Here is a 17,058-nt window from a genome sequence, read left to right on the forward strand (position 1 = left end):
CCTACTCTGCTGTTCTCCTTTCAGATCAGTGAGAAGTCCAAATAGGTTTGTTATGCATTATCAAAAGGATACCCACTATATTTCTCACTTTGAAGTTCAGCAGTAGCATGAATGCCTCCTATGTTTGAGCTTGTCTGAGCGATTGGGATTAATGCCAAGAATCTGAGAAAGAAAATGTGTACTGTTGTGGGTGGGCATTGCTCATCATGTATTGCATGAGTCCTTTACAGCCTGCTGTCAAAATGCCTTCTGGAATTACTTAGTACTGTAATTTTATTGTCATTGGTACACTTATGTCAGAAAGCAAGCTGCTACAATTGCTGTGTGTATTACCATTCCAGTATTGTCGAAGATTTTTTAAAGTCAATCTATTCACCTCAAACTTAGTTTATTCAGTGAATGTTTAAAACAATCACTTGGCTCATCAGTATCAGTTCTGATCTTCCTTGCCAACTGTTTATGCAGAAACTGTTAGCAATGTACGTTGATTACTGTGTCATGCTTTACATTGTTCATTTTATTCATCTGTCACTTGACTTTGCGTTGCCTTAGCTTGGTTCCAGTTGTGTTCTTGTTAATCCAATGGTCTTCTTCCAACTTTCACCCACTTGCATTGAATGCATGCTCTTTGAATGACACTGCATTTAATGTGCCATTTTGACATTGAATTTATCTGAAACTGTTTGCAACAGAATTAATGTTACAATTGCACATTTTTGTACATGATCATATCCTTACAACTCATTAATACTGACCTCCCCTCTGTGATGGGAAACAGTTTCCATGCAATAACCCAATCCAATGTGAGGTTGTTTTACCCCAGGACCATGAACAGTGAATTTACAGTTGAATTTCAGAGTCTGTTTTTGGTATAATTTTTTGTTTTGATGGACTTTTTGTATTCATGGGGTGTGGCCATCTCTAGCTAGGTTAGCATTTATTACCTATCCCAAATAGCCCTTGAGAAGGTGGCGGTGAGTTGCCTTCTTGAGCCATCTGTTGTCCTCCATTCTATTAGGGAGTTTCAGGATTTTGTCCCAGCAACTGAGACAGTAATGAGATATTTCCCAATCAGGATGTGTGGGGCTTGGAGGGGAACTTGCTGATGGTGATATGGCTAAGTGTGGCGCTGGAAAAGCACAGCATGTCAAGCAGCATCTGAGGAGCATGAGAGTCAATGGTTCAGGCATAAGACATCATCACCTTCCTGATGAAGGGCTTACGCCCGAAACGTTGCCTCTCCTGCTGTCTGACCTGCTGTTTTTCTAGCTCCACCTTTTGACTTTGACTCTGACTCTCCAACTTTTGCAGTCCTCCCTTTCTCCTGCTGGTGGTATGCCCATGCATCTGCTGCCCTTTTTTATTCAAGGTGGTAGAGATCATAGGTTTGTCAGAAGCAAATTAAAGAAAATGGGGAGGTGAATAAAAATTACAATGATTTTTGTAATTGGTGAATAATGAATGTGGAAAGGAGATTGTGTTGAAACTTTACTGTAAGTTAAGAGGGTTTTAGTTTCTTGTTGAACAGGTCTTCACATCACGTTCTATTTTTCAGCCACTAATCATGGGACAAATTAAAACAAAGCAAGCATTAACTTGAGATTGGCAGTTCAAATAACTGGTTATGAAAAAGCCTTTGATATGTTGCATTAGCCAGACTTTCTTCCTATTTGTAGACAAACTCAAATTGAATCCTGTGACTTGCTTTGGACCAAAACATCTCTAGCATTTCTTTCATTATAATCTAATCTTAATATTTGCAATTGGTAAAGTTTATTATCCCAATGATTAAATTATCTTTCTCAGCTGCTTTGGCTGTGAGAACAGTACTGTTATGGTCTGACTAACTGCTAACTGAGTATCAGGAACATCTGATGATCTTCTGAAACCTTGCTGCATGGCCAGATTAACATGCAGTCCAAATGTAATATCTGTTCAGGTAAATAGATGGTGTTAATTTGGGTGAAAAGAATTCTCAAGGATAGGGTACCATAAATTTCAAAGCTAATTTTGATTCCTTCAACTATTGTGTGCAAACTCGCTTGTTCACTCACTCACACTCTCATACATGTACTTCTCAGAGCTGAGTAGGTAAAGATAGAGAAACCATCTATAGCTATGCTCTGCTTTCTTGGGTCCATGTCATTGAGTATTCATGTGTTCTGGTGTGCACTAGTGAAATATGGATAAGGAAAGCACTGTCTCATTTCCACTTATTGGGTGGAATTTTCCCCGAGTTAAAGAAAGAGCATAGAAATCAATGGAGTATAGCCCAAACCCTACAAAACCCTGACCACATTTGTAACATTACTGGTTTCTTGGCAAAGTCACAAATGGTATCTGAATGCTTTGACAAAATTCCCTCCTCAGTCTGTCTTCAGACTTTGACTCAGCTGATCACATCATTCTTATCCATCACTTCACCATTGCTATCTAGCTGGTTGGGATTGCTGTTGTCTATTTCCAATCTTATCCAACTAATCATAGCTCTTAATGGCATTTCTTCCTGCCTATGCCCAATTCCTCTAGTATTTTCTCAATTAATCTTAGCCCACCCCCCCGTTCTTCTCAACATGCTGCCTGTTAGATACATTATCCAACTTCTGCCCTTTGAAGTAAGCTCTGCTGCCCATGCTTTCATTTCGGACCAGTTCCCCTATCAACCCCCTTCTCAGTGTTCCATGATAGATCCCAAACCGTCAATGTCTTCATTCGAAATTCACTTCCACCTTCCTATTTTCAAATCTGTGGCCTGGCTTCCCTCCATCTCTATCTCCACCAATTCCACAATCATCCAAGGTACTGCACCTCACTAATTCTATCCACTTGAGCATTCTTGATTTTAACCACTCCTACCATTGTTAGCTTGGTTTTCACATGCCTACATCATAAACTCTGGAACATCCTTCCTACATATCCCCTTCATTAAAGCACATTAAGGCACATTGAGCCAGATTCTGAGTTCTGCATCATGTTGGATTTCTCTGAATCCAGAATAAGGTTGGGTTCATAAGCCTGTAAGTGCCAATCCCAATTGCTTCTCGGCAAAGATGGTGATTTCAGACCTATTACAGGAACTGACTTTGGCCTTATTTGTTCATGCCAGCTTGGAATTGTTTAGGTTAAGGGAGAAGCCTATTCTGCAGTTGGGAACTTTTTTTGACTTGTAGGTTGAAAAGTATACGAATAGAAAATGAGAAGCTCAGCCAGTCTGGCAGCAGCAGTGGAGAAAGGAACAGTTAATGTTTTGAATCTAATTTGACTCCATTGTTGTGGTCCTGTTTGCTGAGCTGGGAATTTGTGTTGCAGACATTTCTTCCCCTGTCTCGGTGACATCCTCAGTGCTTGGGAGCCTCCTGTGAAGCGCTTCTGTGATGTTTCCTCCGGCATTTATAGTGGTTTGTCTCTGCCGCTTCCGATTATCAGTTCCAGCTGTCTGCTGCAGTGGCCAATATATTGGGTCCAGGTCGATGTGTTTGTGTTTGTTAGAATCTGTGGATGAGTGCCATGCCTCTAGGAATTCCCTGGCTGTTCTGTTTGGCTTGTCCTATAATAGTAGTGTTGTCCCAGCCGAACTCCTGTTGATTGTCATCTGCGTGTGGCTACTAAGGATAGCTGGTCATGTTGTTTCGTAGCTAGTTGGTGTTCATGAATACAGATTGTTAGCTGTCTTTGTTTGTCCTATGTAGTGTTTTGTGCAGTCCTTGCGTGGGATTTTGTACACTACATTGGTTTTGCTCATGCTGGGTATCGGGTCCTTTGGCCTGGTGAGTTTGACTCTTTTTTTTTGAAGAATCATATCAGACTCAAAATATTAACCTTGCAGCATCTGTACAGATAGAAACAAGACCTGCTGCGTTTCTCCAACATGCTGTTTCTATTTCAGATTTTCAGCATGTGCAGTATTTTGCTTTTATGTAAGTTTTTTTTAAAACCTGTTGCTAACCTCACATTATGTATCATGTTATGATGAGTAAGTTTTTTTTTAATGTGGTAATTGATCGGGTTCATTTAGAATAGTTAAGTTACCATGTAATTTAATGGCATTGTGAAGGTGGAGGAGCATTCTGATGAATTAGATTAAGTTATCCTGTGGATAAATTGCTCTTCTACGTTGAGCACTTAGCTTTAGATTTCTACTGTGTCTGTTGTACACCACACTTTGATCTCCTCACTGGCATATGACCCTTTGTTTAGCCTTTGAAACAGTATAACATATGGTCATCTGGTCCACTGCTTTGAAGGTCTTAATGGATTTAGCTCTGAACGTTTCACTGACGTTGTTTAGTGCAATCATGAATGCTTTGCTGAACTCCAAAGCTGGCTGATGGTATCAGCTCAGCACTGGTGTTTAAATTGCTGTCAAAGCTGCTATGAACTTTGTTCAGATGGACAGTTTTATGAGCATTTCAAAGATCTCTCCATGATACATTGGGGTTCATGAGTTCTGTCCATAGTGCATACTGGTGATTGAGAACAGGGAGATATGGGGAGAAGTCAGTATGGAAGTATTGGGCATGGAGGAAGGATGAGAGACTTAAGGCTGGTTATGGTGGTGAGTATTGAGGGCTAGAATAATTAAACATATTCCTGTTTTGCTGCCTGAGAATGGTCGAACCAGATTGATTGGGTGCTTTGTCTACTAAATGCCTTCAGTTTGCAGAGACCAGAGATCCCTTAGTATGACCAGAATGAACATGACATCCTTAATATGTGAGATAAACGCCCACTGGCTTGTTTCAAGATCAGCAGCAAATGTCGTCTCTTCGCAGTTGAACTTCAAATACATTTAACTACTATGTATCTCTGCAGTAACCTTAGCAATGTTATTTTTCACATTGTTGTATTTTGTTGACCTGCTTTGTTAAACAAATTTCTTTTAACAAGATCAAAAATCGCAGGCAATCAGATAATGAATAGTACTAAAGTCGAGGTCTTGAATTTGGTTTTGCATATATATTTAGCTTGTTTTGCTTTTAAAATATGGATAACATCTTCATGCAGATTGAAGAAGTGGGGAGGAGAAATGGCATAAGTTTATCACTGCACAGTTTGATGGAGGGTATAAGCTAGTACTAAAATGCTTTGAGATGATATCTGTATTTTGGCACCATGGGTACCATCTCTCTGATCTAAAGTCCAGGCTTAAGCACCACTCCATGGATGATCAAGGAAGGTACGTTTGTATTGCAACTAACTCAGCCTATCAATCTGCCAAACACCTGTCAGTGCTTGGTGGTAAGAGCAGGAGAGATTCCTCGTCAGCCACATGATGGAAATAACATTGGAGCTTATACCATCACTATCCACAGCTCCAGGATGCATATGCACAAGGTCAGTGTTGCCATAGCAGTTCTTTTTCCTTTGAGGTTCAGCTGGCTTAGTTGGCTGGACAGTTGGTGTGGATCAGACTAGTGTTTCCTGAATCAGGTAAGCTACCAATAATTCCTCTTCGGATTTAGCTACTGACAGGTGTTATGTGAGGTATTATAAGTGTCTCATATCATCATTTGGTGTAAAACATGAGGTGGTGATTGTGACCTGTCACTGTACATAGAACATAGAACATAGAAAGATACAGCGCAGTACAGGCCCTTCGGCCCTCGATGTTGCGCCGACCGAATCCTACCTAACCTACACTAGCCCAATAACTTCCAAATGCCTATCCAATGCCCGCTTAAATGACCATAAGAAGGAGAGTTCACCACTGCTACTGGCAGGGCATTCCATGAACTCACAACCCGCTGTGTAAAGAATCTACCCCTAACATCTGTCCTATACCTACCACCCCTTAATTTAAAGCTGTGTCCCCTAGTAACACCTGACTCCATTAGCGGTAAAAGGTTCTCAGTGTCGACCCTATCTAAACCCCTAATCATCTTATACACCTCTATCAAATCTCCCCTAAACCTTCTCTTCTCCAATGAGAACAGCCCCAAGTGCCTCAGCCTTTCCTCATAAGATTTTCCTACCATTCCAGGCAACATCCTGGTAAACCTCCTCTGCACTCGTTCCAATGCCTCCACATCCTTCCTATAGTATGGCGACCAAAACTGCACACAATACTCCAGATGAGGCCGCACCAGAGTCTTATACAGTTGCAACATGACCTCAGGACTCCGGAACTCAATTCCCCTACCAATAAAGCCCAGTACACCATATGCCTTCCTCACAGCACTATTTACCTGGGTGGCAACTTTCAGAGATCTGTGTACATAGACACCAAGATCCCTCTGCTCATCCACACTACCAAGTAGCCTACCATTAGCCCAGTAATCCATCTTCTTGTTACTCCTACCAAAGTGAATGACTTCACACTTAGCTACATTGAATTCCATTTGCCACATTTCTGCCCAGCTCTGCAACTTATCTATATCCCGCTGTAACCTACCACTTCCTTCCTCACTATCCACAACTCCACCGACTTTTGTGTCATCCGCAAACTTGCTTACCCAGCTTTCAAGCCCTTCCTCTAGATCATTTATAAAGATAACAAAAAGCAATGGTCCCAAAACAGATCCTTGTGGCACACCGCTAGTAACTGCACTCCAAGATGAACATAGTCCATCAACTACTACCCTCTGTCTCCTTCCAGCCAGCCAATTCCTAATCCAAACCTCTAATGTATCCTCAATGCCATACCTCCGTAGTTTTAGCATTAGCCTACCATGGGGAACCTTATCGAACGCCTTACTAAAATCCATATACACAACATCTACTGCTTTACCCTCGTCCACTTCCTTAGTCACCTTCTCAAAGAACTCAAGGTTTGTGAGGCACGACCTGCCCTTCACAAAACCATACTGACTATCCTTGATCACATTATTCCTATCCAGATGTTCATAAATCTTATCCCTTACCATTCTCTCTAAGACTTTGCCCACCACTGAAGTCAGACTCACTGGCCTATAGTTACTAGGGCTATCCCTACTCCCTTTCTTGAACAAGGGGACCACATTCGCTATCCTCCAGTCCTCTGGTACTATTCCCGTTGACAATGACGACATAAAAATCCAGGCCAATGGCTCTGCTATCTCCTCCCTAGCTTCCCATAGGATCCTAGGGTAAATGCCATCAGGCCCAGGAGACTTATCTATTTTCATCCTCTCCAATATTCCCAGAACCTCTTCCCTGCATATTTCCAGGCCATCCATTCGAATCATTTGTGACTCCATATTCACATCAGCAACAGTGTCCTGTTCCTGAGTGAATACTGATGAAAAGTATTGATTTCGTGTCTCTCCAATCTCCTCCGCCTCCACACACAACTTCCCACCACTATCCTTGACTGGACCGATACCTACCCTAGTCATCCTTTTATTCCTGACATACCTATAGAAAGCCTTTGGGTTTTCCCTAATCCTACCAGCTAAAGACTTCTCATGTCCCCTTCTCGCTTCTCTTAGCTCTCTCTTTAGATCCTTCCTGGCTACCTTATAACTCTCAATCGCCCCAACTGAACCTTCACGCCTCATCTTTACATATGCTGCCTTCTTCCCTTTCACAAGGGATTCCAATTCCTTACTAAACCACGGCTGCCTCACAAGGCCCTTTACACCATGCCTGACTGGTACATACTTATCGAGGACACGTAGTAGCTGCTCCTTGAACAATCCCCACATCTCATTAGTGTTCTTCTCTTGAAGCCTGTTTTTCCAATCCACACATCCTAAGTCATGCCTCACTGCATCATAATTTCCCTGCCCCCAGCTATAACTCTTGCCCTGCGGCGCACACTTATCCCTCTCCATCACTAAAGTAAAAGTCACCGAGTTGTGGTCACTGTCCCCAAAGTGGTCACCTACCTCCAAGTCTAACACCTGGCCTGGTTCATTACCTAGAACCAAATCCAGTATAGCCTCACCTCTTGTTGGCCTGTCTACATATTGTGTCAGGAAACCCTCCTGCACACATTGGACAAACACCGACCCATCTAATGAACTCGAGCTATAGCTCTCCCAGTCAATATCTGGGAAGTTAAAGTCCCCCATAACAACCACCCTACTACCTTCACTCTTTTCCTGAATCATCCTCACAATATTATCCTCTACTTCTCTAGGACTATTAGGAGGCCTGTAGAAAACACCTAACAGGGTGACTTCACCTTTCCTATTTCTAACCTCAGCCCAAACTACCTCAGATGGCAAGTCCTCTTCCATCGTCCATTCCACTGCTGTAATACTATCTTTGACAAGTAATGCCACACCTCCCCCTTTTTTTACCCCCATGTCTGATCCTACTAAAACATTTAAACCCTGGAACCTGCAACAGCCATTCTTGTCCCCGTTCTACCCACGTCTCTGTAATGGCCACAACATCGAAGTCCCAGGTACCAACCCACGCTGCAAGTTCACCTACCTTATTTCTTATACTTCTGGCATTGAAGTATACACACTTCAATCCACCCTTCTGTTTACAGGCACCCTCCTTCGAGATCGCTGCATTATTCATAACCTCCCTATACTCAAGGTCCTGTACCCTAAAGCTACAGTCCAGGTTCCCATGCCCCGGCGGAGTTAGTTTAAACCCTCCCAAAGAGCACTAGCAAACCTCCCCCTAAGGATACTGGTGCTCCTCAGGTTCAGGTGTAGACCATCCTTTTTATAGAGATCCCACCTTCCCCAGAAAGAACCCCAGTTGTCCAGAAACCGGAATCCCTCCCTCCTGCACCATCCCTGTAGCCACGCATTTAACTGCTCTCTCTCCCTATTCCTCGACTCTCTATCACGTGGCACGGGTAACAAACCAGAGACTACAACTCTGTTTGTTCTAACTCTGAGCTTCCAACCTAGCTCCCTGAAAGCCTGTCTGACATCCTCACCCCTCTTCCTACCTATATCGTTGGTGCCAACGTGGACCACGATCTGGGGCTGCTCCCCCTCCCCCTTAAGGACCCGGAAAACACGATCAGCGACATGACGTACCCTTGCACCTGGGAGGCAACATACCAAACATGAGTCACTGTTGCCCCCACAAAACCGTCTGTACCCCATACTATTGAGTCCCCAAGAACTATCGCTCTACCTTTCTCCACCCTTCCCTTCTGAGCAACGGGGCCAGGCTCCGTGCCAGAGGCCTGAACCTCGTTGCTTGCCCCTGGTAAGTCATCTCCCCCACAAGTATCCAAAACGGTATACTTGTTCTTGAGGGGAATGACCGCAGGGGGTCCCTGCACTGGCTTCCTCCTCCCACTCCCCCTCACTGTCACCCATCTATCTTGAACTTTCGGAGTAACTACTTCCCTAAAGCTCTGATCTATGACCCTCTCTGCCTCCCGAATGATCCGCAGTTCATCCAAATCCAGCTCCAGTTCCCTAACACGGGCTTGGAGGAGCTGGAGATGGGTGCACTTCTTGCAAGTGTACTCAGCAGGGACGCTAATGGCTTCCCTCACCTCATACATGTTGCAAGAGGAACATTGCACTGCCTGCACTGCCATCCCTCTCAAAAGCTAGCTTTCTTTAAAAAAAACTAAATGTAAAGAAACCAAATAAGCTGTATTTTTGGTCTTGTGGATTGCAATGTGCTCTGCACTGCCTGTGCTCCAGCTGGAGTCCATATGTCAGATTCAGTATCCCACTAATACTGAACATAATGGTTGGGAAAAGGGTTGTACTCCCATTCTTTTCAAAAGGAGTGAAATAGGGGTTAGGTCCTTTTGCACTGGCAATGAGTTTCACCCAGGGAGCTTAGAATGTTAGTTTTAGGTTTTATAACCTTTAATTTGCTACCTTTAAAGTTTGAATGAGGGTATATTCTTCTGACTGACTACAAATGCCATGAAGTGCAATGTATGTTTTTGAGTAGGCTAATGGATTAATGGGTAAGTTCAGAGCGTGCAGAGTGAAGGGACAAGTAACAAAATGGATAGTTAGCTCAAACTAAAGCACAGAAGTGAACATGGAAAATTGGGTTCTTCAAGGAACATTTGCTGGGACTAGTGTTCACAATTTATATTTATTCGACTGAGGCATCAAAGGGCTTTGGAATTAAAACACTTTCTAAATTTTGTAGACAACGCGAATTGGAAGGTGTAGTTAACACTGAAAAGGTATAAATTCAGAATGTTAATAGACTTGTAGAACTTGTTGTTCAAGGCCAATTTACATTCATAGACTCATGCAAAAGTCAAATTTTAACTTTTAAGATTAAATTTATAGAGTCGACTGTTACATGAATGCTACTTTTGAGGTCTGAAATTCATGCTACAGTGCAAAAATATTGTCTCAATAGCTAAAGCCTAATTGATTTCTAAACAAACAAAGAAAATAACACAATGGACTATGGTAATTACAAGTGCTACAGGGAATTGAGCTCAGCTGAGCTGCACACGTAGGGAGGTTACCACCTGATTCTGACCTGATGGATCTGAAACTTCCCCCTTTTTCTCTCATCTACTGTTACATTTAGTTTGAAAAACTAAAATATGAAGCTTTTATTTCTGAAAGTTATCAGACATTTGACTCTAATACAGTCTCGCCGATCATTGTAACAGCAACAGCTGCATGGTAATTATAGTGAAGAAAATGCATATAAGCCTCACTTGTATAGGAAATGATGTGATAAATTTCATATCACACTAATTATAGTGCTCATTCGATAATTAACTTAAGAAATCCGTAGCCTAATGTTGGTCTGAATTGTACGTCAAACACAATAGCACAAAAAAAAAATTTGCTTTCCTTTTCTTGACATTCATGTACAGGATAATACCTTAACACTCAAATGTTGATCTGTTATGTGAAGAACTAGATCAAATTTTACATGAGCTACATGGAAAATTCCAGATTTTTTGGCCAAAACTAAGGGTTCAACTTTTACAAGATTGTTTTTTTTTATTCTAGTATATATGGTATACAACTCTAAGTGTGGATAATTACATTTAGGTAAGAAAATTTAAGATCCTAATTCACATGGAAATTTAAGACTTAAATGTGGTCAAGAAGTAAAAAGACCAGTACCTAAAATTCATACCCTCGTGATTGAAACCTAGCCTGACTTTTTCTCCAATGTTGGGCATGAAATGTAGATGTTGCTCTTAAAACAAACTCAGTGATTCTTTCCTGCCAGGTTAAACAGGCAGCTTTGTGTCCAGAAAATGTGGAGAGCTGGCGAGGTGTGGTGGATCTAAAAGTGCTGCTTTGAACTGAGTTTTGTGTGCACATGTCTGGCAGATTGTGGAATCAGCAGGAGACTGAATCCTTCCATTTCATAAATATGGCCAGTGGTGGCTCTGTGGTTAGCACTGATGCCTCATAGCACCAGGGGCCCAAGTTCGATTCCAGCCTCAGGTGACTGCAAACTCTGCTGACATTCTCCCTGCGTCAACAAGGGTTTGCTCTGGGTGCTTTGGTACCCTCCCACAGTCCAAAGATGTGCAGGTTAGGTGAATTGGCCATGCTAAATTGCCCATAGTGTCCAGGGATGTGTAGGTTAAGTACATTAGTCAGGGGTAAATGTAGAGTAATAGGTGTAGGAGAATGAGTCTGGGTGGCATTGTTCAGAGGGTCATTGTGGATTTGCTGGGCCAAATAGCCTGTCCCCACACTGTGGGGATTCTAATTCTGACTGAATATCAAAGATGCCCTATTTTCATTTGGAAAGCTGCAGTTTTGGTAAGATCTATTCTTCACAAATCACTTCAGGTTGTGATCATAGACAATGTGGATATAACCATAGCCAATTTAGCATGCACAAATTTATGTCTGAGAAGGTAAAAATGAAGAAGATATGCTAATTACGTATAGAACCTTCATTAAGTCATACTGGACAATGTGCCGTTCTGTCATTATATTGCATAGAGGACATAGATGTGTGGAGGTATGCAATTCAGATTTACATGCATGTATCAGAACACCAATGTTATACCATTAGGTTTATCAAATATGACTACTTTCTCTATCCTTTTGAAATCAGAAGGTTGCGATGACTTAATAGAGGTCTTTAAAATAAGGATTTTAAGAGTTATAGAGAGACTGATTCTTCATTGTGGAAGGGGGTAGCTAGAATCCATATAAGACAATTAACAAAACAAAGTTCAAGTAGGGCAATGATGGGGTGGGGTGGGAAATGTTTCACCCAGAAAATAGTGTGAATTGTTAGCAGATTCCAAACCACTTTGGGAAACAGAAGGCATTTCTGTCTTTTCTTTTGTGAAAAGAGCTTGTACTGGCTAAATTTTGCCATCCCATACCCAGTGTTTACAGATGCTTCCTGCTTATGAGCTCAGACAAATAGCAGCTATCTCCTGTTTCTTCTTAGCCTGAAATAAATTAACAAACTTGACAATGTGGTTAACCAGTTCTGCCTGACTTTCTTCCTCCTTCCTTCAGATTCAAACCTTTGATAACCATTTTTCCAGAAACGAATCAGTTTTTTTTGTGTACTGCACATTACAAAACAACCAACAATTAAGCAATCCCTTGTTCTCTATGCTTTAAAAGAAATCTTTTTCCAAATGCCAGTTGAATACATAATTGGCTTAATGGGAGGTGACAGAGTGGGTGGTGGAGCATTGCTTTTTGGACTGGAGGCCTGTCACAAATTGATTCTGGGTCCTCTTTTGTTTGTCATCTATATTGTTGTCCAAGTCTTTTATATAAAAGGCCTGGTTAGTAAGTTTGCAGATGACATCAAAATTAGTGGCATTAGTAGATAACGAAGAAGGCTTTCTAAGATAACAAAGGGATCTTCATCAAATGGGTCAATAGTCTGAGAAATACAAATAAAGTTCAATCTGGATAAAATGCAAGGTATTGAATTTTGGTACAACAAACAAGGGTAGGGCTTGTACAACTAATAGTAGAGCCTTGGGTAGTTTTGTAGAACAGAGGGACTTGGGGTTCAGGTTCATAATTCTTTGAAGTTTGTCACATGGACAGGGTGGTTAAAAAGGCATTTGGTATGCTTACCTTCATTACTCAATCCTTTTGAGTATAGGAATTGGGAAGTCATGCTGAGGTTGTACAGGACATCAGTGAGGCCTCTTCTGGAATACTGTGTCCAGTTCTTGTTGCCTAGTTATAGGAAGAAGTTCAGAAGAAACTTAGCAGGATATTGCTGGATATGGAAGGTTTGAATTATAAAGAAAGGCTGGGGCATTTTTCACTGAAGCATTTGAGATTGAGAAGCAACTTTATAGAAGCTTATAAAATGAGAGAATTAATGGTAGTTATCTCTTCACTGGAAGGAAGGATTTCAAGACTAGTGGCAAACTTGAGGTGATTAGAGAGATTTTAAAAATGAGGGACAAATTTTTTTGACACAGGCTGGTTTATGTATGGAATGAACTTCCTGAGGAAGTGGTGGATGTGAGTACAATTACAAAGTTGAAAAGACATTTGGATAGATACATAAATAGGAAAGATTTGGAGGTATATGGGCCAAGAGCAGGCAAGTGTGTTTAGTTTTGGATCATGTTCAGCTTGGACTAGTTAAGCTGAAGGATTGTTTCCATGCTATGACTCTGGAAATAATTGCAAAATAATTGAACAATTGTCTCTATTCTTATAGAGCAATATTCTATATTCTCATGTCATTTTTCCATCTTTTCAGCATAAGGCATCACCATTTGAGGACGTCTACTTTCTTTGGGCAAGCATTTCTTCGTAAAACAGGTTAACAATTAAATGACTTTTGTCAACCCATCTTATTTTGGAGATCTCTTTGCAACATTTCTTTAAACAAACAAGGTCAATTCTCAACCTTTTTTCTCTGACAGTCAGAACAGTTATCCATAACATTCGATGGGCCAATTTTTCTGATTTTGTTTCTTATATTCTGAAGGAAATCTTTAAATTAGATACACCCCATATCTGTTGCTTCCATCACTACAAATGCTTCAGTAGCCAAGTTGCTTTTAACTGGATTCCTAGGCGAATGGGACAACACTTGGTGTTCTTTTCCATCAAGAAGTGGAAAAACCCTACTGTACTGGAATGTCCATCTAGAAGATTGGTATGTGAACTATCATTAAAAGTGACTAAATTTATATTTTCTGAATATCTAAGACTTAAACTTAAGAGCCCATTTCTTTGTATTTAACTCTTTAATATTAAATTTGCTGTCCAGAAACCCCTCAACTGTAGCATGTTTTATTATACTCATTTCCTGTAGGTCATAAGTTGTCCAGCTTGTATGTACAAACAATTCAACTGACCAAAAATACCTTAACGAATTAGTTTCTATCTTGGATGCAGGATCCTCTTTCTGTGGGGACCTGGTGCTCTTTACTGGAATGTAACTGAAGTAGAATTGTTGATCCAAGCTCACTTTGACATCTGCTTGATGTCTAAATCTATATATTTTATGACCACAAATGTCAATCTTAGACACCTATTTAATCTATTATAAATTACTTAAATGCTGCAGAATGTCTCCACAAAAGAAAACTAGCATATATCATAAAAATGCCTACTAGATTTTCCTTGTGACATCAGTAAAACATCACGATCCTCTGAATTCATTGTAAGGATGCCATAACCAGCAGATTTTTCAATTCCCTCTTCTTAGCCTCTCAAACTAGCAATGATTACTACTTTTTTGCCTCGAGGCTCCATGTGGACTACTGTAGATTTCATTCTCCACTCATCACAGGCTGGGCCATATTTTTAGCTGCTTTTTCCGTTGAGATCAAAATTGAGCTTGATTCCTAACTACATTCAACCATATAAATAATGAAGTATTCTCCCTCTGATCTGCAGTCTACAACAAAAGGACAGATACAATGACTTGCTTCCTGAACAAACACCCAGCTAACTTAAACAAAAGAAGATTCCCTCCCATAGTTCACCTTTACAACAATACAGCGTAATTTGGATGGTTTCAAACATAAATGTAGTCAAGTTATTTTATCTTTTAGAGTTCTTTGATTCTGTAACATGTGTGGATAACATATATTTCTGTTGGGTGTAATTGCCCAGCCTCCAGAGTTGCTAATTTATAGCTTTTTTTTAATGCAGATAACACCATTGATGGAATCTTAACATACTTTGGCAAAGTGTTATTTCATTAGGTTTCATGAAACTACTCCCCACAAGCCATGGTGAGTTTTCTTAGGTTATCATCCTAAACCTGCCACATTAAACTACCTACCACACCCCCTATGCCACTCTGCTTATCCAATACAGATGACCTCCAATTTAGCCAGAAGTCCTTGCACGGTGCAGATATCCCAGCATAACACAGAATATACTGGTATCCCTGGCCCTCCCTGTGAAGTACTGGCATTCCAGAGCTGCTGTGGGTATGGTAGGCAAGGGGAAATTGACTACCGCTTTGTGGATTTTGGGGTTCAAGCTCTTACCCAAGGACTGCCAGAGAAGGCCATGCCACAAGACTGTCCGTACCTGATCCAGGGTCACCATTCAGATTAGTGCAGTCTCCTCTTTCTGGAGAAACATGCAGCAGAGCAGGATGGATGTCAGTGATCTCTGCTCTGCTAGGTTAAGTGCTACACTTTTTTCTTGCAGAGATAGTGCCATCTTAGTCTCACAATGTACTCACCTCCCACCAAAGCTAACACTCTTCCACACTCTCTCACTATTGCCTGCAGCATCTTTTCTTACTTACTCTCTATCACCCCAACATGCACGCTCTGTGCTGTCTATTCACTGGGCATTGCTCGCAGCCCCCCCAAAGCACGAGCAGCTACATATACCACCCACTCTAATCTCACTCAATCCCACCCTTCCTCTCATTCCAGGATAAAGTATGGGCCAAAAGCGCTAGGAGGTGCCTGACATTTGGATCCTCATCACCTATGAGGAGATCACCTTGATGTTGGCCATCAAAGACAGGGAAACTTGTACCCAGGTATCCATATTCCAGAAACCAGTAAGAATTGTTCATGGTAATGGGAGAGTAGCATGACCTTTTTTATTTTGCATTTAATGTTAAGAGGTGGCCCTCAACATCTGCCCTCCATATCTGAAGAAGTGACATGATCCCTCAATGGCTGCACCGTCCACCATCTCAGACACTGACACCTTGGTGGGTATTTCATCCGAGACTATTTGCTGGTGAGCACCTCTGGGAGAAATCCCCCAGGTCACTGGCATGCGGAGGACTTCTGGAAACCAGGATGTGCTTGGAAAAGTTGATCTCCTTTCAGAGCAACATCCTGTTGTGTGCAGTCTACCATAGAGATGTGATATTTAAGCTGACCTGTTCACTGCCTATTCTCTTCCTCGACTTTAACCAAATTGCATTCTGAAATCTGATGTTGTAATAGTTCCTGTCTGTGTTATTCAAGTTTATATTGCTGTACTTCTACCAAGCAATGTGCCCAGGAAACCAAAACTGAATTTTCAAGAAAGCAATTCTATTTGATTAAAATTTGATACCAGTGAGTGAAAACAAAAATATTAAACCAGATTTGTGGACAGTAATTTTACTACCTGCTGTTGTCCAACAGAGTCATCGACTTTTCTGTTGATAATTTGTTTGTTTTATTCTCTTGTGCCTTCAAGAGCATGAATTTATAATTTTTTATTTTATTTATAGTGCACTGTTACAGTGAGGTAAAGGTACAAATAGCCATAATTTAGTGTCTTTCTGTGTGCCGAGCTGAGAAAGTAAATAGAGGGTGGATGAAGAACTGCATGAGCTCGAGGGATATTCTTAATGCCACAATCCTGCAAGGTTACTTAGTAACAGTCTTAATTCAAACCAGTGTGGTGTGAAAGTAGATAGCAAAGTTTTGAAAAGAATGTATGAAGAAATTTTGCTGTTGGAATAAATTTGCATAAATTGTTTGCTGGGGTTGGTGGGGGAATGGAACTTGGAGACATTTTACACTACACTTGCTCTGCATGCTTTACATTGATCTGCAAAGTATAGTATAATAAATGTGAACATCACATCAGCTAATTCAGTCCATTGTTCAATTGTACATGCACTGCATGTCTTAGCAAAATAACGAATTTGCAATTTCTGTCCTGCATGCAGAAATATCAATAATATTCACTTACATTGCAGTCTACTAGTGGTTTATGTTGCTCTGTTTATTAGGGGTGGCACACTGGCTCAGTCGTTAACACTGCTACCACAGTGCCAGGG

General features: G+C 41.1%; 1 protein-coding gene across 2 annotated transcripts in view; it reads left to right on the forward strand.

Moving 5' to 3' along the window:
- Positions 1-17,058, forward strand: part of gldc (glycine dehydrogenase (decarboxylating)) — a 177,164-nt gene that overhangs the window by 20,442 nt on the left and 139,664 nt on the right. The gene's annotated exons all lie outside the window — the stretch shown is intronic.

This window comes from Hemiscyllium ocellatum, chromosome 2 (assembly GCF_020745735.1).
Source record: "Hemiscyllium ocellatum isolate sHemOce1 chromosome 2, sHemOce1.pat.X.cur, whole genome shotgun sequence".
Classification (NCBI taxonomy): domain Eukaryota; kingdom Metazoa; phylum Chordata; class Chondrichthyes; order Orectolobiformes; family Hemiscylliidae; genus Hemiscyllium; species Hemiscyllium ocellatum.